The sequence below is a fragment of the Solanum stenotomum genome, chromosome 4, assembly GCF_019186545.1.
Source record: "Solanum stenotomum isolate F172 chromosome 4, ASM1918654v1, whole genome shotgun sequence".
NCBI classification, from domain to species: domain Eukaryota; kingdom Viridiplantae; phylum Streptophyta; class Magnoliopsida; order Solanales; family Solanaceae; genus Solanum; species Solanum stenotomum.
Genome location: NC_064285.1, coordinates 8,981,547 through 9,007,789, shown reverse-complemented (window position 1 = coordinate 9,007,789; position 26,243 = coordinate 8,981,547). Strand labels below are relative to the sequence as shown.

At 29.7% G+C, this 26,243-nt stretch overlaps 3 protein-coding genes and 1 pseudogene across 3 annotated transcripts in view; 2 read left to right on the top strand and 2 right to left on the bottom strand.

The window, feature by feature from the left end:
* Nucleotides 1-26,243, top strand: part of LOC125861251 (receptor-like protein 9DC3) — a 129,713-nt gene that overhangs the window by 80,001 nt on the left and 23,469 nt on the right. The window lies entirely within an intron of this gene.
* LOC125863205 (receptor-like protein 9DC3) overlaps nucleotides 1-26,243 on the top strand; it is a 72,827-nt gene that overhangs the window by 23,312 nt on the left and 23,272 nt on the right. The gene's annotated exons all lie outside the window — the stretch shown is intronic.
* Nucleotides 14,745-26,243, bottom strand: part of LOC125863201 (mitochondrial import inner membrane translocase subunit TIM23-1-like) — an 87,594-nt gene continuing 76,095 nt past the window's right edge. Inside the window, exon 2 of the mRNA XM_049543372.1 lies at nucleotides 14,745-14,887. The gene's annotated coding sequence lies outside the window, so the exon portion shown is untranslated. The remainder of the gene's footprint in view (nucleotides 14,888-26,243) is intronic.
* On the bottom strand, nucleotides 14,903-15,475 carry LOC125863202 (mitochondrial import inner membrane translocase subunit TIM23-2-like; annotated as a pseudogene).

Genomic DNA, 26,243 nt, shown 5'->3' with positions numbered 1-26,243 from the left:
TTCAATAAGAATACCACGATGCTGACTATTACAAATATCATTCACAATTTCCTTTTAATCTAATAAAGATGACAAATAACTTGAGAGGAAAAATAAAATGGAAAAAATAGACTACAACAAACTGAATGTTAAATAAATAATCTATATGATCAACAAAATTCAAAAATAACACATGACTGACACAGAAGACTACAAAAGTTATCTGATGCATTATCAGATAATAAAGCTATGTAAATTTTGATGATAAAAAAATAATCATATTTTCACCGAAATGATAGAAAATGAAAATCGTAAGAGTGATTTTTCCATTGAATTTACTGGAGAAACATATAGGAAACTAATATGACATAGAATGGGATGTTGCTTACCAATGTACCAACAAACAAAAGGAATAGGGGAATTATTAATTAATCTACATTCTCGTCTAATTAGTGTGTGAAATAAGAGGACGTCATTTGATATAGATTGGAAAAATCAATAACATATAAAATTTGAAAAAATGAGGAAACAAAACTTAGTCCGACCAAACGTAACTAAATTGTAGTGCTTGTCTTTCAAGAATAGATGCTTGTTTGCCTGTACGATACATAAATCTGATGGACTACCCATGATTAATTGACTAACCTTTTATAAACTTTTGTGTTGGTGTGAAGATTCAGATTCAATAACTGATGGCACTATCTCCACCTTGCTTGTGCTGAGTGGCTTCACCTTTTTAGCGTTTCTCTAGTTAATGCTTGACGGGAAAACATGTTCCTTTTCTATGTAGGATAGAACTGTTAGAGTTTATCCGGATGACTTCCTCAGCAGAATGTGAAATAGTCTATTCGACTATATCTGTTGTACATGATTAACGCATAGTAGATGGTGCTGAAAACAAAAAGAAAAAATTGTAAGATTTAAATATCTTATGAGAAAAAGTTAGTATAAATATTTATAGGCATTTACATGGTAGGAATGATTCAATTGGTTGCACAACTGTGGCAGAAATAGCCAAACAAGCATGTATAAAGTATGCTGATACGTATAAATAAAGGAAACCTTGACATAGGTTGTGCCAAATATGTCTTCTACTGTCAAGGAGAGGAAATTTTTCAGCTAGGATACCATAAATACATGTTTTCGAGCTACTGGCAACAATAAGATCAACTCGGAAGGTACAACTGGAACCATAGTGAGTTAATACTTAAAAATATTGCACGTATATGCTCGATTTTGTCGAAATAGAATTCATGTGTATGGCATATCACAATGCTAAGTCACTAAAGTTGTCTATCATTTGCACTTTCTGCATTCAAACTGCCTTCTATCTTTTGTACGCTTTTTCTTTTTGCAACCCAAACATTTCAGTACACAAAACTTTTGGATATCATTTGATATTAGCATTTTTACCACAATGTAGGGAACTCCAATTGCAGAGGAAAATGAAAATTACGTCTATATTACTCTATTCTATGAAAAAGCTAAGCAAGTGTATATATATGTAAAACTCATAGAAGTTTGTGATGTAATTTCTGCAGTGGGGATAACCTTTTGGTAAACAGAAATCACGATGAGAGAGGTGGATGACCTGGAGAAGCTGCCCAATGTATGGCTTGAAAGTATATCTTTATTTTTTTTCCCTATCATCACACGAAATAAATTATTCAATGTGCTATTCAAATCATATTAAATCTAGAGAGTTAAGACTAAGAAGTCGGTACCAGTTGATGAGCTTCATTGCTTGTCTAGTTGAATCTGGTCTGCACCGATAAACTTGTATGTGAAGCTTATCTGCATAATGTCCAATATCATCACCATACACAACTATCCTAATTTGTTGCTCATGTAAAGTTTAATAGCTTTTTGAGAAATGTGAGGAAGTAATATAATTATGCGAAGAAAATTAGATGTCATTACTATAGGTGAAAATACCTCATCGTCTTTCAAAATGAGATTTTGGAATCTGATTCTCCGGACTTTCTCGCCATTTGGCTTCACTGATTGCAGCACAAAATCAAAAAACATTCTTTTCTATATCATAAAAGTGAACAGATGGAGTACGAAGTCAACTACAAAAAGTTGTACCCTCTGCAACATTGCAAGTATATTAGGCTTAAGTAGAGTGAGTTGCAAACTTAAAGAGCAAATTATAAGAAAAAATGGGGAAAAGGCACTAAATGGGATGATGTACAGCTCAAGCATAATGACATGCATGTATATATCTAGCAAGAGATTATCTGAAAGAGTAAAAAACTAAAATTAAAGCAAAAAGGCACAAACATTGAAAGAAATTTAGAAGTAACTAATAGGTATAAAACCAGTGAAGAAAGGCAAAAAAATTATGGGCACCACCATGCATGAGAGCATACGTGGTATAACAAATCCACAATTTCTTCAATTCAAACTTTCACCATCTCAAATAATGAGTAAAGCTTAATATTCTCGGATAACAAATGGAAACAAATTCTCAGCATCTCAATATAACAGGCTCCGTCTTGAAATTTAGAATCACTATCAAACTAAACTAATGGAATTCCCTATTAAATTTTAATCAATCCTCTCAATTTGAGGCATCTTAAAGTAGAACATGCAGGTAAAAAAAATTGACAATAAACTAATCAAAAATCAATTAGAAAATCGCCAAAAATTTGGATTCAAAATTTCCAACAGAAACTACATCCGTACAAACAAAAATTAGAAAAAACATAGGTGAGAAAGAATAAGACAACCAAATCTTTGAAAGAAAAAATCACAAATTTTACCATTACCACAAACATTAATCATAAACGGTCTTACCTTTAGATATAGAGTGAATTGGAAGAGACAAACATAGATTTGAGAGCTGTAATTGTTAAACAATTGATCTAAGTGAAAAGGCAAAGGGGGAAATGACAGAAAGTTGGAGAGAGAAAAAGTGGTCATCTGGGTATTAGGAAAAGTGGCAAGTGTTTTGGTATACACATAGTTTGCAGGAAAAAAAGAACACGTGTTAAGCAAAAAGGCCTCTGAAAAGTAAAAGTTGATCCATAATCAATAAATAAGTACACGCTTATAGTACCACTAAGGGCCCGTTTGGGCAAGCGATATGATATCATGATATGGAATCATGAGATGAAATTGAAGGTTTGTTTGGACATGCGATATGAAATTTTTGTGTTGTATATAATTCTCATAAACATAAAAATCTCATAAGTTGTAAAACTATTAAAGTAGCCCCAATTGTTTATTCAATCTTATCAAATAAACAAAAATTATAAAATCACATAATAAATTATTACAAAGTTATTTGTTCTTCACTTAAGTAATTGTTTCATCTAACTTTAATTTAATTAAAAAAATTGAACTAAATTATTACAAAGTTATTTGTTCTTCACTTAAGTAATTGTTTCATCTAACTTTATTTAATTTAAAAAATTGAACATAAATTGTACTTGATATGCTCATATCTCTCAACTACTCTTACAAATAACCTATAAAGTAGAAAAAAAACATACATTAGTGAGTAAATATTAACTTAGAAGTTAAATACACTAAGATAAAAATTAACAAACATCACTGACTACTAGCTATTTACAAGAAAAATCAATAGTTAAATATTATTGAATAACGAAATTTTAAAAAGTTACCACAAGTTTGAGTCAAAAACACTTCTAATAAAATTTAATCAAAAAAATTATAACTAATCCACTTGACTAAATATTAATAACTAATTGATCAAATTTTTCCCAAGTCTTCAATCAATTGGACTTGATACTCTTCAAAAACACTTCTAATAAAATTTAATCAAAAAAATTATAACTAATCCACTTGACTAAATATTAATAACTAATTGATCAAATTTTTCCCAAGTCCTCAATCAATTGGACTTGATATTCTTCGGTCATGTGAACGAACATTTTGCGAATACTAAGATTAAGAAAGTGCGACACCACCAATGAAAATTGTCTTTTATCAATATTATGCTTAGTCATAAGATTAAGACGTTTTTTTTTATTATGAAAAATCAAAAAAGTATTACTCCCTTCGTTCTTATTTATATTCACCAAATGAATTTCTACTTTATCATTTATATTCACCAAATTTAAAGTAATAATAAATTTTATATTGGTGAGAATAATAAATTTTAAAAAGTAATGATGTGATTATAAATTTTATTTACATATAAAACAAATGGTTAGTAGATATAAATGTGGGGTTATTTTAACAAAATATAAACTCATGGATCAATTATTGTATTAAAATATCTCAAATCATGATATGGAATCACATGGTGATTCCATATCATGGTTTTTGGAGAATATGGTATCACCTCTCGTGATATGGAATCATGAGATGGAATCAGCGTAAAATCGCATGTCCAAACGTTGATTCCATCTCACGACACCAAATCATGATATGGTATCGCATGGCCAAACGCCTACTAAGAAAACCTTGGGTACAATATCTAATTGCAGTGTTCGTCCTATCCCAACTCCCACTTCTAAATAAGAGTAATAATATTTACATTAAAAGGTGACGTCGCTTACCAAAAATATTGTGTACGCCATTGAAGTTATTAATTCACAGGGTTAATATTATATTCATGGTCTCTCAACCCTCTATTCTTCTATTCATGTATTCTCATAAGTCATAACTATGTCGCTAAATTGCTACTGATGATATGATAGTAACAAAAATACATTTATATCTCTCGTATGTTAACTAAATAGAGAAAACTAGGTATATTTCTATACTAGCCGCAAATCATCCCTCTAAATGGATCCTACTCTATTTGACCTTCATTCTAACTCAACTTTCTTCTCTCTAAGTTCCGTAAAAGAATATACATTTATCCTACTAATCGCAAAGCAATAAGATATATTTGTAACCTTGTTTGCGTATGATTTTTATTTTCTATACATGACTTATTCTAGGACTCTTACGTGATTTGTAAGTAAATATGACAGTGTACATAGTTTCAATATAATATTATTAGAAAACCTTTCAATGTGAACTCTGAAAGTTGGCGTTAGTGATTATTTTTTTCTTTTTTCTTACTTTCTTGAGAGATTGGATTTGGTCTTGAACAAGAAAAAATAAAATAAATTATTTTCTTAACCCGGCCGGCCGGTATGATGTCTATTCAGATCTCACGATGGAAATAATCTTTTATAATCATTTACAATTTAAATAGGAAAAAAATGATCTTTTCAAATCTCTTATGTATAACAAAATCTCTCGTAAAAAAATATAAAATTAAAAAAAAATTTGTATAGGGATACAAAAATAAACCTCTCCATCCCACAAAAGACAATTTATATCTTTATCTTTAGACAAATTAAATTAAATACAAAATTAGGAGAGACCAATGACGAGACCTAATGTTTTCCTATCTACATATTTGGCATTTTATGCTTGACTAAATCCATGTCTTTGTTTAGGCAAGATATGGACAATCTAATAGAGACAAGACAGTATATGACAATAACCAATTAACAATTATATGCCATTGACTAGCAAGACCTTAAAGAAATGTTTTCTGCATTATAAATGTATGCAAAAGTTCATCAAAAGAAAAAAAATAAATCCAACAAAATCTCTTATCAATATTTGATGATGGTTCCCAAAATATTTTCCATATTTCAGTTTCTCAATTTCTTATGTCTCTTTACAATTACTTTCGCTTCCACTGAGGAAGCAAATGCCCTCCTAAAATGGAAAGCAACTTTCAAGAATCAGAATAATTCCTTATTGGCTTCATGGACACAGAGTTCGAATGCATGCCGGGATTGGTATGGACTTACATGCCTTAATGGTAGGGTAAACAAGTTGGATATTAGAGGTGCTAATGTTATCGGTGCATTCTATGATTTTCCATTTTCAACTCTCTCTTTTCTTGAATATGTCGATCTTATCATGAGCAATCTCTCTGGCACACCAATCACATATCAGGCACAATCCCACGACAAATCGGCTCACTAGCCAAGCTCCAGAACATTTACATTTATGACAACTAGATAGCTTGAAAAAATTGTCAACATGTGTTGGGCCAGAAGATAGTACCACGTAGATCGAAAAGGGGTAGAAAGTCATTTATAAAATAAGTTTGGGGGAGGTAATAGGACATTAGTATAGTATAAGTGTGTCTCTGAGATTTTGGACATAGATTTTGGGGGGGGGGGGGGGTATTTATGCATTTTCCCTAAATAATTTTTAAAAAGTTTAAAGTGAAAAGAAATTTAAAATAAATATTTTACAAAGAAAGAAATAAAAATAATTAAATATATACAAGTTTTAATATCAATAAATATGTGTACTAACTAATTATAAAGTTATCAATCAAAAAATGACATGTGTCCAATTTGTACACTCATCACTTGCCTTCAAGAGACTGTGCACACTATCTATGTCATGTCAGCGTTTGTGGTGTATTTATTCCATTTTAAATTAGTTTAGGGGGGTAATAGGACTCTAGTTAAGTTTAGGTGTATCTCTGAGATTTCAGTCATAGTTTAGGGGGTACTTGTGTATTATCCCTATGATTAATGACACTAAAAAATCCAACAAAAAATAATAATGAAATCGCGTAAAACAAATATTGCAAATTAATAAGTCATAATGAAAATGATCATAATTTAAAAGTACTAAATCATGCTAAAATAAGTATTAGTTACATGATTAAATATTAAAGGAAATTAAAATTTAATTATGTATTTTAATGGAAAAAGGGTCTGAAAAATACTCCAACTTTGGCCGAAATTATTGTTATGATACCAAACTTTATGGAGTACCTTTAACCCCCCCTGCATTATTTAATAGTTTATTTTAAAGGTATATATGTGCTCACGTGGACATCATAAATATTGCATCATTATAAATAGTAGCGTGTCCACGTAGGCACATATATACCTTTAAAATACTATTACATAGTGCAGGGGGTTAAAAGGTCATTTCCAAAGTTCGGTATTGTTACAACAATTTCGATCAAAGTTCAGATATATTTCAGACATTTTTTCCTATTTTAATTGTCTAAATCAATGTAAAACTAAAGAACAAATATTCAATATTATTGTCATTCTTAGTGTTAAATTGATTTTCTTTTTGCATTAATATTAATTTGATTTTGATTTAATCTTTATTATAATTATCAACATCTATGGACTATAATCTTTATTGGACCATTCAAAATTCTAGGTTTCAAACTTGAAATAATATATTAAAAGATAAAAACTATGAAAGTATAAGAATTATTTAAAAATTATATCAAAGTAAATATTTTTATGTATAAAATAAAATTTTAAAATTATCTATATGATGTCGGGTTATTTTTTTTAATTAAAATCAAACCAACATAAATATAGTCGGATTTTTTTTCCAATATCAAACCAAGTCAAACCAAATTACTAGTCGAATTTTTTTATCGGTTTAACTCAATTTGCGGTTTGATTCGGTTTTCGGTTCGGTTTTGTACCCTAATGAAAGTGTATGACAAGTGTATAAAATGAAACTTAAAAGAGACAACATAGATAAGAAAGAACAAACAAATTGTGGTACATAGTAATGGTTTAATTGAAAAGGTTTTGTTTTGAGATTTTCATGTTATTTATGTTGTGTTTGTATTTTTCTTTTTGGAAGAATGAATATAAAATGAGTTTTTGAGAGGAAGAAGAGAAGATATGAAGGAGCAAAGTAATAGTATTTGTTAGTTGAATTAATAATCATTAAAATTTAATACTCCCTCTTATCCATTATTAATTTGAGACACATCTTATTAATTGCAATCCTTGGTAAAAGAACAAACCGAGAGAGGCCGTACAATATGAGGTGCCTCGATGTATGCATACTATACCGTGACCTCACCTTCGAGGAAGATCATCTTACAGACGGACACCTCCATTTGCCTCCAATGAATTTCAGGGCGAAACATCAGAATATAGGCTGTGCTACTACACTATAGTGCTTAACGTGTAGTCATTTCATATTGAGGTAACGATTTGACAATTATTTTTTATTTTTATTTTTTTTTGTGGGAGTCGGGGGGGGTGGGTGGGGGATTTTATTTATTTATTTATTTTTGGGGGGTGGGGCTTTGATATATATTCCCTTCACTTTTATTCTTTTTCCTCTTTGAACCAATTCTATTCTGGCATTGGTCCATTATTGTTGTCTTTCGTTCATCAATATTAATTCACTTGTTTTTAACCTTTTTTTTTTATATATATTTTTTTGTTAATCAAAATGATACAATATTTGAAAAAATGGTGAAAGACAAAATAAGAAAGGAAGGAAGAGCCAAGTTCCTTCTTGATTTTGGTATTAAAAATAGAGTAAAAGAATTAAAAGGGGGTTTTGAATGGTAATTTTGAACATAATAGTAGAGGTTGAATAATTCCAGCTTTTCAAATTCCAACATTATGGCTTTATAAAATTCACTCAAAAAGAGAAATCAATTAAGTAACAAGTTATTGGACCTAGGTGAAGCCTCCTAGAATTTAATGCACATGATTTTAAGAAGACATTGGAATAAAGGAGGGGGGAAAGTGAAAACCAAGAGAAACCTCGTTCACTCTCACCACCACATATCTTCAAAGATCTCCTTGTCACTTTTTGTTATCGATGGCGGAGAAAGGATTTTTTTTAATACTCTCTTCGTTAGTTTTTATTGTCCACAATAAATTTCTCACAATTCTTAAGATAAAAACGGATTATTCAGATAGTTAGTATACTTTACCTTCAATTTTAAGAAAATACATCTTAAAATATTAATCAACATTCAGGAAGTTTCAAATTTGGAAAGAGAAAAGTAATTAACAAATAATTTTTCCATCCACTTTTAATTGTCATGGTTTCCTTTTTTAGAATCAAACTATAAGAACTTTGACTAACATTTTACGATATATTTTTCATCATATTGATATATAAAATATTACAATTTATAATGTTTTCGTATAATTTTTGAATATCTAAATTTGTTGTTTAAAATATCAAATTAATGAAATCTAATTTAACTTTGAAAACTAATCAAATAAATTTTCAAAAATTATAACATGACAACTAAAAATAGCGAGACCCAGTAACAAGTATTTAAAACGATTGGAGGAAGAGTCAGAGAGATTATGTTCACCCTGCCTGTCACATCCCTTTGTGCTTCAATTATACATTTGTCTATGATAATAAATATAAATAATATATACATACACCCTATAATACATTATTAATAGTCTAATCTGTGAAAATAACATAGTTATTATTTTATCTGATCAATTAGTGCTTATGAGGGGTGTACATGATCGGATTGATTCGGATATTTCAAATATCAAACCAAATTATTTGTGTAAAAAAATTTAATTTATAAACCAAACCAAACTAATAAAATTCAATTTTTTTTGGATTTTTCAACCTCGGGTTAATTCGAGTTTTTCAAATACCAAACCAAATCATTGAGTCAAATTTTTAAATTTATAAATCAAACCAAACTAATAAACCTCGGATTTTTTCAGATTTTTGCATTTTTTCGGTAAAGTTTGCATACAAACATATAATTAACTTGTGCTCCAAATATTTCTTTAGTCCAACCAAAATACAATTATCTAAGGTGTTTCTTAAAAAAATAACACAAAATATGAGAGGAGTGATGACACTAAAATATTCATAAAAAATAATAAATAATCATCATATAAAATAAATATTGCAAAGTCATAATGAAAATGATCATAATTTAAAAGTACTAAATCATGCTAAAATAAGTTTAATAAGTATTAGTTATATTACTGAATATTTAAAGAAAATTAAAGTTAGATTATGTATTTTAATTGTCTAAACCAATGTAAAACTAAAGAACAAATATTCAATATTATTGCCATTCTTAGTGTTGAATTGATTTTCGTTTTGCATTAGTATTAATTTAATTTTTATTTAAGTTTTATTATAATTATCAACATCTATGAACTATAATCTTTATTGGACCATTCTGAATTCTAAGTTTTAAACTCGAAATAATATTTTAAAAGATAAAAACTATGAAATAGTATAAGAAATATTTTAAAATTATATCAATGTAAATATTTTTATGTATAAAATAAAATTTTAAAATTACATATATAATGTCGGGTTGGTTTGGTCTCGGGTTGGTTTTTTTAGTTAAAACCAAACCAACCCAAATATAGTCGGATTTTTTTTCCAATACCAAACCAAGTCAAACCAAACCACTAGATGGGTTTTTTGTTCGATTTGACTATATTTACGGTTTGATTCGATTTTCGATTCGATTTTGTACACCAGTTCTTATATTAAATATTAACTTATAATTATATAATAAGTTACCTTAAATCATGCGTAAATTTTACTATGTATCATTACTAATGATTATATGGGTCATTAAAAGGCAGCATTATTCCAGGATCAATAGCATCATATACCTAAGATTGCCCCTTTTTATTTTTGTTTCTATTTCCTTTAATTTGGTGGTGCATAGTTGCTGGTAATTAGTGAAAGTGTAACATCAATATAAATTATGGTTGAGATCTCTTCAGTTTTAATGAAAAATCTAGCTCAAGTTCGAACTCTAAAAATAAAAAAAATCATGTTGAGAGTGTCGCCCTTAGAAATGAGTCATGCAAAGCGTGAATCCTAATCTAATCGAACTTTAATGCATATAATTTTATTTAAGAATTAAATTGCAATTTATGATCCAATGTAGAATAAGTTTTTATATATTTCAGTTGTTCCATCGATTTAACATATTACTTAGCATATAGGTGTATTTTAATACAAAGGGGGTTGATGAATGAAATGAAATATCCCACATTAGTAAATGAATGAAATTTTGAGTAATCCGTTTCCTTTGAGCTAACTTTTGAGATATGAATTAGGATCAAAACTTAATTTAACGTGGCAACAGAGTCGAACCCAATGTGAAACCCTAGAAAAATTGGACAATTGTGGAGGTAGAAATACCCCTGGTTCATGAATGTCACGCTCTAGAACGAACAATAAAACTCCTAATAAAGAATATATGAATCCTAGCTAGAGTGAAGAGTGGTGATGAATAGAATGAATGTCTCACATCGGTGAAAAATGGAATCTTGAACTTTTATATGGTTTGGACTTTGGGCGATCCTCCTACTTGTAAAGTTATGAGATAACTTTTGTGGTGTGAGTTAGCTCAAACTTATTTAATAGGAGTGATAGTTTAGATAGGTAAAGAAAATAATGGATAGATAAAATATGAAACTGACAAAAAAGTAATGATTTAGATGTCCTGATCATTAACTCTATGGTAAATGACCAATTAGATTAATAGATCATTACCGGAGACAAATGAGATTATTGCAATGCAACGCATAAATTTATATGCAAGGATATTCATAAAAATTATAAGTAATAAATAGTAGATATGAACCCACAATTATAAATATATAACTTGTTCAACGATAAAAATCTTAAATATTGAACCTACAAAAACTTAAATCTTGAATTTGTTTCTGAGCTTGATTCACCACCATCCATGGACTACATTATTGCAAGTATCCTTGATCCACCTAAAGCTCTTTCTGAGTGAACCCTTCATTTTACCCTCCATAGCATAAGCTTTATATCCAACAACTCTTCTCTTTCTTTGCAATTCAAGATCATCCAATTTCCAACTTTTTGAAGAAGAAGACATCACTTTGCTCTTGTTAATATTGCTCTTATTGATCTTCACTTCCTTATTATTATAATTAGGAACATGATGTGAATTAGTACTATAACTCCTCAAATCTTGCATACTTGTTGGTGCTAACTTTTGCATCCTTCCACCTTCCCTTGTTGACATTGATCTAAAATTCTCCATTAGGAATAGTAATGAAAATGAGAGCTTTAGTTTGTTGTGGGGTTTGGCTTTAGAGGAAAATGTACTAGGCTTTGCTTCAAGATTATGTTTTTGAGTAAACTATATATGGATTTATATATTCAAGGGAGGGGTGGAGGTGGCTTTTATTTTTATTCTATTCTTCTTTTATATTTATCTTTTTATCCTATTCTTCTTTTATTATTTTATCTTTTTATCATATTCTTGAGTAGCTAGCTTTTCCTCCTTTTTATCTTTTAACTTTTTTGCTTTTTTCCATTACTCTTTTTTGTTAATGGAGTTATGTGACAAACTTTGATGGTAACATGTGCAAGACACTGAATATTTTATGTCTTGGAATTATTATATGAATACATAAATAGACACTTTAATTTGATCTCAACAGATAATTAAACACTGCAACTTTAAATAAGCATACCTAGACACTTCAATTCATCTTTGTTGTGTCAATTGAACACTTCAACTTACAAACTAATTATCTAGACACCTCTAAAAAAGTATGTAACGCGTCAATATCAAATGTCCACAAGATACAATGAAAACAAATTAAAATGTCTAGTTGTCAGTTGAGATCAACCTAAAATGTTTATAGATATACACTCACAAAATTGAAATGCTTACTAATCAAATTGAAGCCATATTTAAGTGTTTATTTGTGTATTATGTCAATTCAAATCCTTCATACATATATTATGTCAATTCAGATCCATCACACATATAGTTATTCATTTCTCTTTTCTTTCATGAAAAATAAGAATCGTGAAGTTTAATCGATAGAATATGCTTTTAAAAGGCAATTAAAGTCGGGTTCAAACTTCAAATAATCAATTATTATGGAGAAATTGATATTCACATGAGAAACAGTTAAAAAGTTTTTTTCCTGAATTATTGAGAGGTTGGGATGAATACAGTCAACAGATAGAGTAGAAGGAACTAGTCCTCTAGATAAATTAAGCGCAATTTTTGAATCATTTCTAATACGTTAAGAAGCAGGCAAATTCGATGCAATAGATGAACAGAAATTTGTAAATTATTTCTACAACATTAAAGATATTTTGAGCCTTTTTTGTTTTGATAATTTGAAATAGAGATACCAAAACGTTAGATTTCACATAATAGCAAAGGCATCACGCAATTTCATCGTAATAATTATCACTATAATAACTATGATAGCTCTATTTGACGTGCAGGCACAACAATCATTGAGGTGAATAGAAATGTATTACAGCACTCCACCTATCTATACCAATATAATAAACAATGAGCTAAAATTTCAACTTTCTCGTATCCTAACCAGCTTGCATACATCTCAACTATTTCATCAACTATTTCAGCGACTTCTACAAAAACTACCACCAGTAACTCTGCCCACGTTGGAAATAAAACACGTAGTACTGTTCGTGGGGATTTGAACTTGATCCACAAGGTTCGTACCAACGTCATTGACCACTTGTCCATTCCCTTGGATTATACTCAATTCTTTTCTAGTAGCACAAACATACCATAAATACTTATATAGAAGACCAGCATGATCATTATGAGCTCCAAACTCATCGATATTTCAAGAAGTACCCACCTTCTCACAAAGACGGGTGGTGACTTGATCAATAACAATGAATCATGAACTCTGTTCAAACATTGAAATGGGGCTTGCTAGTTGAAGCTATACCAAAAACTCATTCAACACAAGATGATTTTCAAGTCCTCTACTCTACTATAGGTTCAATATAGGCCCTTCAAAATCATGTCAATAATATAAGCCAATTTCGGAGAGACAGCTTGCAAGTCTGCAAATAATCGCGACTCACAAAAGCTCAAAGAAAGAGCCATTATATATGCAGTGTCGTAGACATATAAACAGAGATACTACCTACTGAGAAGATTAAGCAATTACTCTAACTGCAAACCAACGAAATATGTCACAAAGCATGTATATACATTAGACTAATTGACAAGATAATTTACACAGTTATAATTGTCAAAGCAACTAGTTTCATTGTTACATTAGACATAAAGCCAAAGTTACCATCAGAGAATGAATGGCTAACATTACATTTAAATAAGAAACAAAAATGACTGCAGCAAAAGTAACTAGCTACCACATGCCACTAAAAAGTGCATCTTGATGAATTCAGTTAACTCAACATTATCTACTGAACAGACTTTTCAGTAACTAATAATAGGTACAAATATCACTCTGAGGCAAGGATTCTTCAGAAACAACCTCCCTTTTCAATAACTAACAATAGGTACAAATATCACTAAACAACCTCCCTTTACCGTAACTAACAAATAGATACAAATATCACTTGAGGCGAGGGTCCTTCGATAACAACCTCCCTTTACAGTAACTAACAAATAAATACAAGTATCACTAGAGGTAAGGGTCCTTTGGAAACAATCCCTCTACCTCCACGAGTTAAGGGGTAAGGTTTGTTGAGTACACTCTACCGTCTATAGACCCCACTTCTAAAATTTCACTGGGTGCATTGTTGATGTTCTATCAGTACAAATATACTTCAAAGAAAACTATTTGTACAAGCGCAGAAGATGCATTCTAGAAATTTTGCAGAACTCTTGACAGAAAACACAGAAGGGAACAACCATCGCAAGGTGCTAAATTTTCACAGTTATTCACCAGCAAATCTCTTTTTTGTCAATTATTCATAACTAAGTCCATTTAAAACCTAGTTTCAGAACATATACTCAAAGAAACATGTATATATATCAAGAAAGTATGCAGCCTTCATGAAATAACTGCATTACTGTTATTCAAGGTGCACTTTGATGGCATGCACCAGCTAATATCTAGAAAGCGTACCACGTGTAAATGGGATATGGGGAGGGGAGAGATTATTTCTATAGACCCTCGGCTCGAGGAAGAAAGTCCAAAACGTGAAAGCATAACAACGCATACTGAACAGTAAGTAACTACATCAAAATAATATGATAACCAAATATATCTAGAAAGCATGCACCTTTAATGAAATAATTACATTACTACTCAACGTGGGAACAATTTCTCAAGCTACCATCAAAATTTCAGTAACAATTGAAACTTCAAAAGCTACAAACCTATCAAAAACAAGTTCAGATTGGTACGTATCATTTCATCAACTGTTTCGCGGCAACTCCAAACCCAACAACAGCTCCACCAATAACCCCAGCAACAGCCGCGGACCTCAACCCCGCCGCCGCCCTGTAAAATGCTCCAGTCCCTAAACCCGCCACCACGCTATTGATAACATCGTCCGTATCCCTGATCGCCACCATCCCACTCTCCAAACCCGCATACATCAGCCCAATAACTCCGACCCGATTCCCGAACTTCCTACCAGTGTGACCCGACCCATTTAATATTCTGTTAATCCGGAGCTTCAACGTGTCCCCAGGCTAAGAAGCTTTAACGCCTTCAATAAATCCTTTACCTGCCCCGAAGACGGAACCGGAGAGATAACCGATGCCAGTGTAGAACGTCAGGTTTTCTCCCCATAATCGGCGCTGTGCGAGAGATTCCTCTTTGAAGAAGAATTCGGGGGAAGTGGGGAGTTTGTAGAGTTTTTGAATTGGAACTTGAAGGTCTTGGTATGGATTTTAGAGCCGGCGGTTTTGGCCGTCGCCGTCGTTGTCTCCGCCGTGATATGCCATGGCCGTCGGGATTTGGCTCTAGTGTTCGGGTTTGGGCTTAGGGTTTGGAAATTGAGAAGGAGTAACAGAGTTTTCTGGAAAAGAGAAGGAAACTGTACCGCCTTTTCTTGTTAAGTAGAGCCACGTGGTCTAGTGGAGAGTTGCGAGCTTATTTGAGCTACCAAGAGATAAATTGACACAAATAATTTAGGCTTTTAGAATTTTATTAAAAACTAGGTAATTTCGCAAGGGATTAAATTATTTTATTAAACTTACATATAATGATTTGGTAATATGTATATTTTTGATACATACACTACATTATCAAGAACATTTTATCTTAAAGCAAAGCGTTCCTTCGAAATCTTAAAGTGCTATATTTTTTTTAATTTTCGTTTTTGTTGCGTAAAAATTATGAGTCATAGAGAGATTTTAAATATAAGAATAAAAAAATCTCCATGGAAATAGTTGGTCAAAAGTAACAAAAAATTCTAAATTCTATGAAGTTATAAAAACTCGAACAACAACATATTCACAAGTAAAGTGAAACATCACGTCCATACAAGAACATAATTAACTAAATTCAAACGGAGGACCTTTGACTCCTTTCTTATGATCCTCCATCAATCTCTTTTTTATTATAGTATGTTGTATCATGTATATGTCCAAAATGACCCTAAAATTGTTAATATCATAAAGGTTTTTCCTCATTTTCTCAGAATAGTCATTACTATTGCTTAGATTTCCTATCACCGGCCTCAACTTATTTGAAATTGAACCATAATTATTGTTATGGTTATAGTATGCAGTTACAAAGAATTAATGAAGTGATCAACCAAGCAATAGATGACATTTGAATGAAACCGTTCAAAAGTGGAGGTTCTAGATCAAAATTTTGATACATAACATATTAAAATCTCACAGCATAATTTTGTCATGAGAACTTGAACTCACAAATATCCACATATAATAATAAAGACTACCTTACTTTCCTAACAATCAAGAAGAAAAAGGCATGTAGCTTAGCATATTTTTCAAAAAGGTAGTCCGTCGTGCTGTATCTAAGTTTACAGTTCACAAATTTAATTGAAAAAGTCAAAAGAAAGATTTACCACTACAACAAAAGTGATATTTAATGACAATTAATAGCTTAATTAATTACCGTTAAATATATATTTTCCTAAGCAATTAGTACTCTCTATAAATGTCACTAAAGTCTATAGCGATATTGAATCTAAGGACAATTAATTAATGTCAATAAAGGCTCTAACACTATCTTTTGGAGTGTGAAGTTTGATTAAAATCGCAAATAAGTTATCTTAGGTTATCAAATTTAGATTCAAGGTTCTGGCTCAGGGTATAGGATTTAGGATTTAGGGCTCAGGGTTCAGAGTCAGGTCAGAATCAGGGTCAGTACTCAGATTCAAGATTAGGGTTTAGGGTTCCAGGTTAGGGTTCAAAGTTTAGGGTTTAGGGTCTTAGAAAGTTCAAATTTATATTATTGAGATGTTGAGTTTTTGTTTTGCCTTTTATTTTATTTTAATAATGCTACAATCGTGTATGTTGCTATGATTTTCATTAATAATATTCGATCTAGTTATTAATATTATTTTCTCATATAATTAAATGAACATTCAGATCTCTTTTCGATTTTAGCTTTTAAAGATTATTTTTTCAAATTCAATTCAAATGTTGTCAAAACTTATCATATGCATTATTATAATTAAATCAAAAAGTTGAATTGAACCAAACTTCTTTTGCTATTTGATTTAGGATTATAACTTTCTTTTTAACAATAATAATTTCTCAATTGACTTGCTACATCATGCTCTTATATATATTAATTAATAATAGATCTTCAACGATCTATCATATCAAATGGAGTATGTATTACTATTTACTGGGTGGTATCCGCTATTTTGTTATTTTTTAATATTATTATTTTACTGTTCGATTATATTAAGTATATATATAGTTTTAGTAGACACAACCGAAAAGAGAAATGATACAATTAAATCAAATAAAATTTATTTTGATTCATATTAGATGCAATTTTTTTGAATCAAAAAAAAAAAAGAAAAAAGACACTGAATAATACAAAAATTATAAGTAACACATGGTAGTACCTTAAATAGCGTTTGATGGTCATCCTTGCCTCTTTATTCGAAAAGTAACTACTATTTTAAAGTTTCAAATTTTATAATTGAAATTCTCGAACTTAAAATTTGAAGCTTCAAAATGGGCTTAATCGGACATTATTTTAAGAAAAAATTATAGAAATCCCACATTTTAGTTTACTTATTACCATTACCCCTATAAGTTTTACAAATCTCTAAAATCCCTCATTTTTGCGCCTTATATTAGTGTATCTCGCGCATCAGATTAATGTATCAGTACTTATATTATTGTATCTCATGCATCAGATTAGTGTATCATGTATAACATGTACATCAAATTAGTGTATCATGTATAAAATGTAATGTATCTTACTTAACGATTGATGTATCTCGCGCATCAAATTAATGTATTAGCGCTTATATTATTGTATCCGTTTAAGGGATTTCTGTAATTATAAATTTTTAAGGGATAGATTGTAATTTTGCCTTAAATGTAATTTGCCCTTATTTTAATTGAACTTCTTAAAAGTTTCAAAAAAAATCAGAAATAAAATGATTTTTGAAAAAAAAATTTAAAAAAATGGAACGCATGAGACATAACATACCAATCCTTTTTGTCAAATACTCTCTCCTTTTATTATTAAAAAAAAAAAACTCATTATAATCTTTCAAGTTCACAGAAAAGTTAAATATTAAATGTGAAAAATGGTCCATTATCTTCGAAGTACATTAAAAGTGATCTTTATATATTGTTTTTTATAAAGAAACAAATAGGGAAAAGGGCCTGATATACCCATCAACTTTGTCATTTAGAGCTGATAAATCTTTCGTTATAAAAGTGACTCATATATACCCTGACCCAATGGCGGATCCAAAACTTTTGTATCATGGGTGCTCAACTATTTTTGCTCGAAAATTGCTACATATAATGGGTGCTCAGTTAATATATTTCAATGAATTACTAAATTTTGTACATAAATAATAATGTTGTCACAAAAGGCAGTGGGTGCTTAAGCACCCATAAGTCACAACATAGGTCCGCCACTGCCCTTACAGTTATACAAATGACTCACATATATCCCTACCGTTACAAAAGAAGCTCGTATAAACCCTTCATCTAACGGAAGTGAAAAAATTAGTTTTAAATTTTAGGTTTTGTACTTTAAATTTTTTGTAAAAATTCATGTAGGGTATATATGATCCTTCTTGCAATTCAAGGTATACTTTAATTTGTTTCATACATAAATTATTTTTTGATTTCTTTGATTATCATTATTTGAGTTACTTATTCTTTTTTTTTCTTTCATTCTTTAGTGTAAAGAAAAGAATTTAAAACTACTTTTTTTGCGGCTATATTGTAATTTAAATTTTGTATTTGTAAGAAAAAAATTTGGGGCATCTATAATAAAATTTACAAGAAAATTAGTGAAATAAATAAATTTGACCATCAAATAATAAATTTAAATTAGTCGTTGAAACAAAAAAGTAAAAAAAAAAATGTGTGAGGAGGATCAAATATACCCCGCATGGATTATATTTGTTTTAAAAAAATAATTAAAAATTAAATTTAAATTAAGGTTTTTACTTCTGTCAGAGGAAAAGGGTATATGTGAGCTATTTGTATAACAATAGGGGTATATACGAGTCACTTTCATAACGAGGGGTATATCAACTCTAAATAACAAAATTGAGGGATATATCAGGCATTTTTCCTAAAAAAAGAATATAATAAATGCCAATTAGTTAGTTGAATTCACGAAAGTTGAACACTATTGATCTCTTCCCTTGAAAATGTTTCTTTTTACGTCAAATGTCCATTAGTTTTATCTCTTTGTTATGCTTAAATATCATCCATATCCTTGCTATTAGTAAAATTTTAGAACCAAGAATTAAAATAAAGAGATTCAATATTTACTAGCTAGTATATGTTCATTAAAATAATTTTAATTTTGAATATATAGTATAATTTGTTTGCTTAAGAGAGTTTTAATAAATTATATGCTCCATTTAGTTCCGCTCATAATAATTTTAATTATTTGAAATCACAACTAAAAGTAAAAAGGTCAATCACATAAAAGCATTGTTCTTTATTTTAGGGATAATACATATATTTGACCTTAAACTTGACTTCAAATTTTAACTTTGACCTCCAACTTTCATAGTGCACAAACAAGCACTTTAACTATCCAACCTTTTAATAAATAAACACGCGATTTTTGGAGCCAAGAGCGTGAAATGCACACGCTGCCACGTGTATTATTGAGCCACTCAATGACTGCCAACTAATTAAACACTTTAGACGTCCATTTTAGAACTAAAAAAAAAAATTAATTAAGGGTAGAGTTGTCATTTCAGCATTTTTTTCACTGTTTGTGCCTCAAAAATTACTTCTCACTCGCGCAAAATGCGTGCACATCACGCGTTTTGTCAGGTAAGACACGCGTGTTTATTTATTAAAAGGTTGGATAGTTAAAGTGTCTATTTGTGCACTTTGAAAGTTGGAGGTCAAAGTTAAAATTTGAAGCCAAGTTTAAGGTCCAATATATGTATTATGCCTTTATTTTATGGTATTCAATCTATCATTCAATTACGTATTACTCTGACGTCGTCATTTGATTTTTAATTGTCTAATTGCACGCAAAATTGAATATATAAATTGTTTTCTCCCCATGATCGGCGCTGTGCGAGAGATTCCTCTTTGAAGAGGAATTCGGGGGAAGTGGGGAGTTTGTAGAGTTTTTGAATTGAAACTTCAAGGTCTTGGTATGGATTATAGAGCCGGCGGTTTTGGCCGTCGCCGTCGTTGTCTCCGGCGTGATATGCCATGGCCGTCGGGATTTTGCTATAGAGTTTTCTGGAAAAGAGAAGGAAACTGTACCGCTTTTTCTTGTTAAGTAGAGTCACGTGGTCTAGTGGAGAGTTCGCGCTTATTTGAGCTACCAAAAGAAAAAATTTACACAAATAATTTAGGCTTTTAGAATTTTATTAAAAATTAGATAAATTATTTGTGCTTAGCAAGGGATTGCACTATTTTATTAAGCTTACATATAATGATTTGGTAATATGTATATTTTTGATACATATACTACATTATCAAGAACATTTTATCTTAAAGCAAAGCATTCCTCCGAAATCTTAAAGTGCTATATTTTTTTAATTTTCGTTTTTGTTGCATAAAAATTATGAGTTATAGAGAGATTTTAAATATAAGAATAAGAAAATCTCCATGAAAATAGTTGGTCAGAAGTAACAAAAAATTCTAAATTCTATGAAGTTATAAAAAACAACATCAGATGTTAAAAGAATAGACCAAAAAAACTTGAACAATAACATTCACAAGTAAAGTGGAACATCATGTCCATATAAGAACATAATTAACTAAATTCATTTTATTCTGCATTGAGGTGTGTATATTAATACTGCGGATTTTTATGTACTATTAATACAAAGGGTTAACACATGTACATGTATTAGATTGATTAATGACATAATATCTTTTAAATCCCTATCAAAACATTTTTCATTTTTCAAAGCTAAAAAGTGTGGAGGGTATTATTGTAAAGAAATATTTTTATTATTGAAGGTATCAATGTTTTTTTTATTAATTATTAACGAGTTTTTGGCTAAAATCATCTCTTAACTATGACTCAAATCTAATGTACATCCTTATATTATTTAATTGAGCAAAAAACATCCTTATAGTATCCAAAAAATAACAAGAATCATCCTTCAGTCTATTTTTGTTAAGAAACTGATTGAACCAATAATTTTTTATTTTTTTTTAATTTGGTCATGTCTTAGCCACGACGAGAAGATCAATGTTACCTAAAAAGAATAAGGATATGAATAGAAAATGAATATTTTATTCTCATAATTCAAATTTTGTGTGTTGTTAGTTTACATGTTTATTGCATCATCAAGTAATTTGACTTGCAACAATACATAAGTTTTGAAATATTTATACAGTAGGTTCCGATGTTAGAAAGATTATGCAAAAAAATTCATTTTAAAAATATTATGTGCAACTATTTAGAGATTCTTTTTATAAAAAATATATATAGTACGTATATACTATATATACAATGCAATTCACATTTTATACAATATATAAAAATATTTGAAATTTAGTGAAATTATGTAGGCGTTTTGTTGTGAAAATTAAATAATAATTACTTTATTTGAATTTTTTGAAGTTGGAGTTGTATTTGGACATATTTTTTACAAAGAATATTTAGAATTTGAATATATTTTGTCTGAATATGATTTAAACCCTCAATTTCTAAAAATTAAAAAAATCACCCAACTTGACTATAGCTTAACCATGTGTACATCTATTCATTCGGCTTGACACATTTTTTGTTGGTGGCGTGAGTTTCTTTAAAAAATAGACAGAATGATGAATCTTGCAACTTTTTGAATAGTGCAAGGATTTTTTTTTTCACTTATATAACACAAGGATGTACTTTAGGTTTAGGTCAACTTCAGGGATGATTTTAGCCAAAAACTCAATTATTAACACACCAAACCAAACACTACATAAGAAATAATCTCAACATAATTAATGCAAGTATTATCAATACAAGCATTATGAATGCATACATTATTAATAAACTCTATTCAACATTATTTGTATACATCCAACCAAATGATCCCAGAGTATATAATTAATGCTTACCAAACAAGACACTAATTAGGAGTGAATCTAGGAAGGTCAAAGGAGTGTCACGGGACATTGCTTTATCGGAAAAATTAAAAGACAAAAGATGAAATATATATACAATGTAGTGTTAACTTTTGTTATAAAGGGGCACGCAGTTCAATTGGTTAAGTGTGTCAATTGTTGTGTGTGGATCGTAAGTTCAAACTTGGACAACTTGTAGGTATGGCTATTGGGCGGGCCGGGTTGAGCTTAACCTGTAAAAATTTTAATTTCCCTCGTAATAATTTTTTTCATTTTCAATTAGCATCGCATAATTTTTAAAATGTTTTGTTTTTCTAATTAAGTTTGATACCAAAAATAAAATTCATAAAAATAAAATTATTTTTTCATTAAGTTGTATTAATTAAGTGACTTAAATTTTTATTTTTTAGAGGTCAATTGGAAAACATGTAAGAAATTATATTATTTTTTACTGAACCGTTTTCATTTACTATCTTCAATATTTTAGTAGCTTTAAAGAAATTATCTTAATAAATAATGCTCTATGACTTTTATAACATGTAAAAATTAAAATTAAGTTTGAACTCGCTTAAAATTACATATACCCTCCAGGAATGTTCATGGTTATGGTTACAAAAATCAAATCGAACCGCAATCTGAACCAAACCGATTAAAAAACGATATTTGTTTTGGTTTGGTTAGGTTTGATTTTAAATTTTGAAAACCGATACTATTTGGTTTGGTTTTGATTTTACTAAATAAAAAATCCAAAAATAACCCAACCGAACCGATTAATTGATATATAAATTTTATAATTATTTATATATTACTCATAAATAAAATATAAATATTTTGTCAAATTTTAATGGGAAAATTGTATATAATAACAAACTATTAATTCAAATTAAATGTCATAACCACAGTTTGATTTAATTGTACCCCGTAGAAAACTGTTGTTATTTCGCCTCTCTCCCTAGTGAATCTCGTTTGCCACTCTCGCTTTTATACAAACGCAAATGTATAAAATGTGTTTGTGTTTGTATAAAGCGAGAGAAAATTGTATATATACATATATTTCCGTTCCCATCTCTCCCCTCTACCAGATCTCACTCGTCAGTCTCTCCCTCGCCTCTCTCGCTTTATACAAATAGAAATGTATAAATTGTGTTTCTGTTTGTATATAAAGCGAGAGAAAATTGTACATACACATGCAAATACATATATCTTCGTCCTATACACTTATAATTATACAATACAAATATTTCCCTGCCCAGTTCTCTTTTGCCTTTATCTCTTTATACAAACACAGATTATACAAAATACAATGTATAATTTATGTTTGTATAAAGTGAGAGAGATAGAGATTTTGATATACAAACGTTTTATTTCGATTCAATTGTATATAAATTCAAATTTTATGCAGATATACAAACATATAAAATTGAATTGAGAGACTGCCAGTGATTTAATTTATACAAATGAGAGGCTGACAACGATTTATACAAATCTAAAGAGGAGCCAACGAGTTATACAATCCGATGCTCCATAGCAAACATAAAGTTTGTTATAGAGCGCAATTATACAAACTATAACTATAGCATAGAAATTTGATTTTTATGTTTGTTATATGTGAAAGTTGCTCAATTTTAATTAAGTTAAGTCTTTCACTTTACCATTTTCTCAAGCCCAACACTTTAGCCCAACTATAACAATCCTAAGTCCAAGTCCATCACAATTCATTTTAGTCTTTAGCTACCCTACTTCACATAAAATAGTCATACTTTCTCATAATTGAATCACTTTGTTCGTGTAATGATAATTCTAGTGTTGCTTAATTGAACCGACAATAGCTTTTCTATGGATTGATCATTTACTAGGTGTTTATGTCTATCAAGATACGTACACCCTCAAAAAAATTATTACTTTCAAACCGATTAATAAACCAGAAAAATTGAACCAAACCGACAATAACCAAACCGACGGTTATTTTTTTCGTTTAGCTTGGTTTGGTTTTAGAAATTTAAAAATCCGACTAGATTGGTTTGATTTTGGTTTTAATCAATAACCGAACTAAACCAAACCACGAAAACCCCTAATACCCGCAAACCGCCCCGCCCCGCATTACTTTTGAAAAAAACCCACTTCAACCCGCCCCGCTCCGCATCCGCCATGCTCCATCGTCATCCCTAACAACCTCCTATTATATTTAATGGGATTATTTTCAAAACGAAAACTTATCCTGGAAAAGTTTTAATAGTAGACACCGCTTGCAAGATATTCTGTGTATGCCACTGATACTAATAATAAACGAAGTTAATACATGCATTATTTTTTCTAATACACTCTATCAAACAACAAGGAAATTTTGTGTTTTGCTTGTTTTCTTTTATTTAAAATAAAGGTCATTTTTGGGACAAGAAAAACAATTATGTTGTTAGACAAATAGAGCCAAACTTGACGTTTCCCGTAAGACTTGGGGCATTGACTTGAGGATGACAACATTTTCCAAACTTTGGATTGATTGATTATTTGATATGAATAAATTGTACGATCAGTAATATATTTCATAGAAGAAAGTTTGAATTAGAAGCATGTATATGAAGAATAATTATTATTTTTCCTACCTAATAATTTCTCTTTGAAATTTTTACAAGACTAGTAAAATTTAAAGAAATGTGTTTAGTATTTAAGAAGTGAGAAAAAAGAAAATTTATAGGCTGTGTTTCCATTCAATTATGGAGTAGTAGTCTTTGGTGTAGTAAAATAAAAGTTGATCAATCATATACAGTGTATTCTTTAAAATCAAATGTAATTTCTTTTTAAAAAATAATAAGTAAAACCTTATCTGCAATTGATGTTTATATCAAATATTCAATTTAAAGACTCTGTGTTGTAGCTTTTTTTTGTGGAATAACTTGAGAAACAACAAAATTTCCATTATTCATACATAAATAGTCTTTTTCTCGACTTAAATTAGGTGTGTTTTTTTTTTCTTTCAAGGACAAGAAAATGAAACTTCAATTAAGTGGAAAGCACTCAAATAGCATTGACACAAATAGTACTTTTATTATCTAAAATAAATTATTTGCACAGTTCTTTTTTTTTTTAAAAAAAACTTGGATTATTTCTAAATTATTGAATATTATATTGGAATACTGGTCATAAAATTAATATTGTCACACCCCTATTTTTCCCAAACGAAATGTTTGAACATAGAGTTTCTCCAATTAAAGTGACGTTTCGAAAAGGGATTATTTTATTTCAGAGTCGCCACTTGGAATTGAGTTTTGGTGTTCCAAGTCACCTAATTTTTACCCCTAATCAAAAGGAAGTTGACTCTAATTTTTAATGATATGCAAACTAGAAATCTGAATAAGAAATTCTATTGACCAAGGGGAAGGTATAAGGCACTCCTCGAGTCCTGTGGTTCTAGCACAATCGCTTCATTGACTTATATCTTGGCCTGACTTAGCTTTTGGATATAGTACTTATTAGCTATACATTTACCTATATCCCACCCTCTTTGATTTATTGTAACTGTCTTATTTAAATTTTTCTTTGAAAATCCGAGAAATCTTAGTATTGTCATTTTAGTGAGAATAGATATTTGAATTATAATAGGAGGTAAACTTCTATGGGATTTAGGATTAATTTTAGGAAAAGAAAATATTAAAGGGGTTAAGACCAATTTCTTGGAAATTTCTTTTATTTTTTATTCTATTTTTTTTTGCACGTTATTTTTTTGTAGTTTTTATTTTTATTTATTTATTTATTTTTTAAAACATTTTGTTTCTTCTTCTTCTTACCGTTATTTTTTTTGTTTTTGTCTAACAAAATGTTTCTCTTTTTTTTTTTATTTAAATAATTTTTTGGCTAAGATTTGTTTTCCCCTTTTTTACCTTTTCTTTATTTTTTTTTTGGCTTTTTATCACTTTTCATCTTTTGTTTCTTCTGTTTTTGTTTTAAATGTTTATTTATTTTATTCTTACTTTCTTTTTAATGATCTATTCCTCTTTTTTTTTTTTTT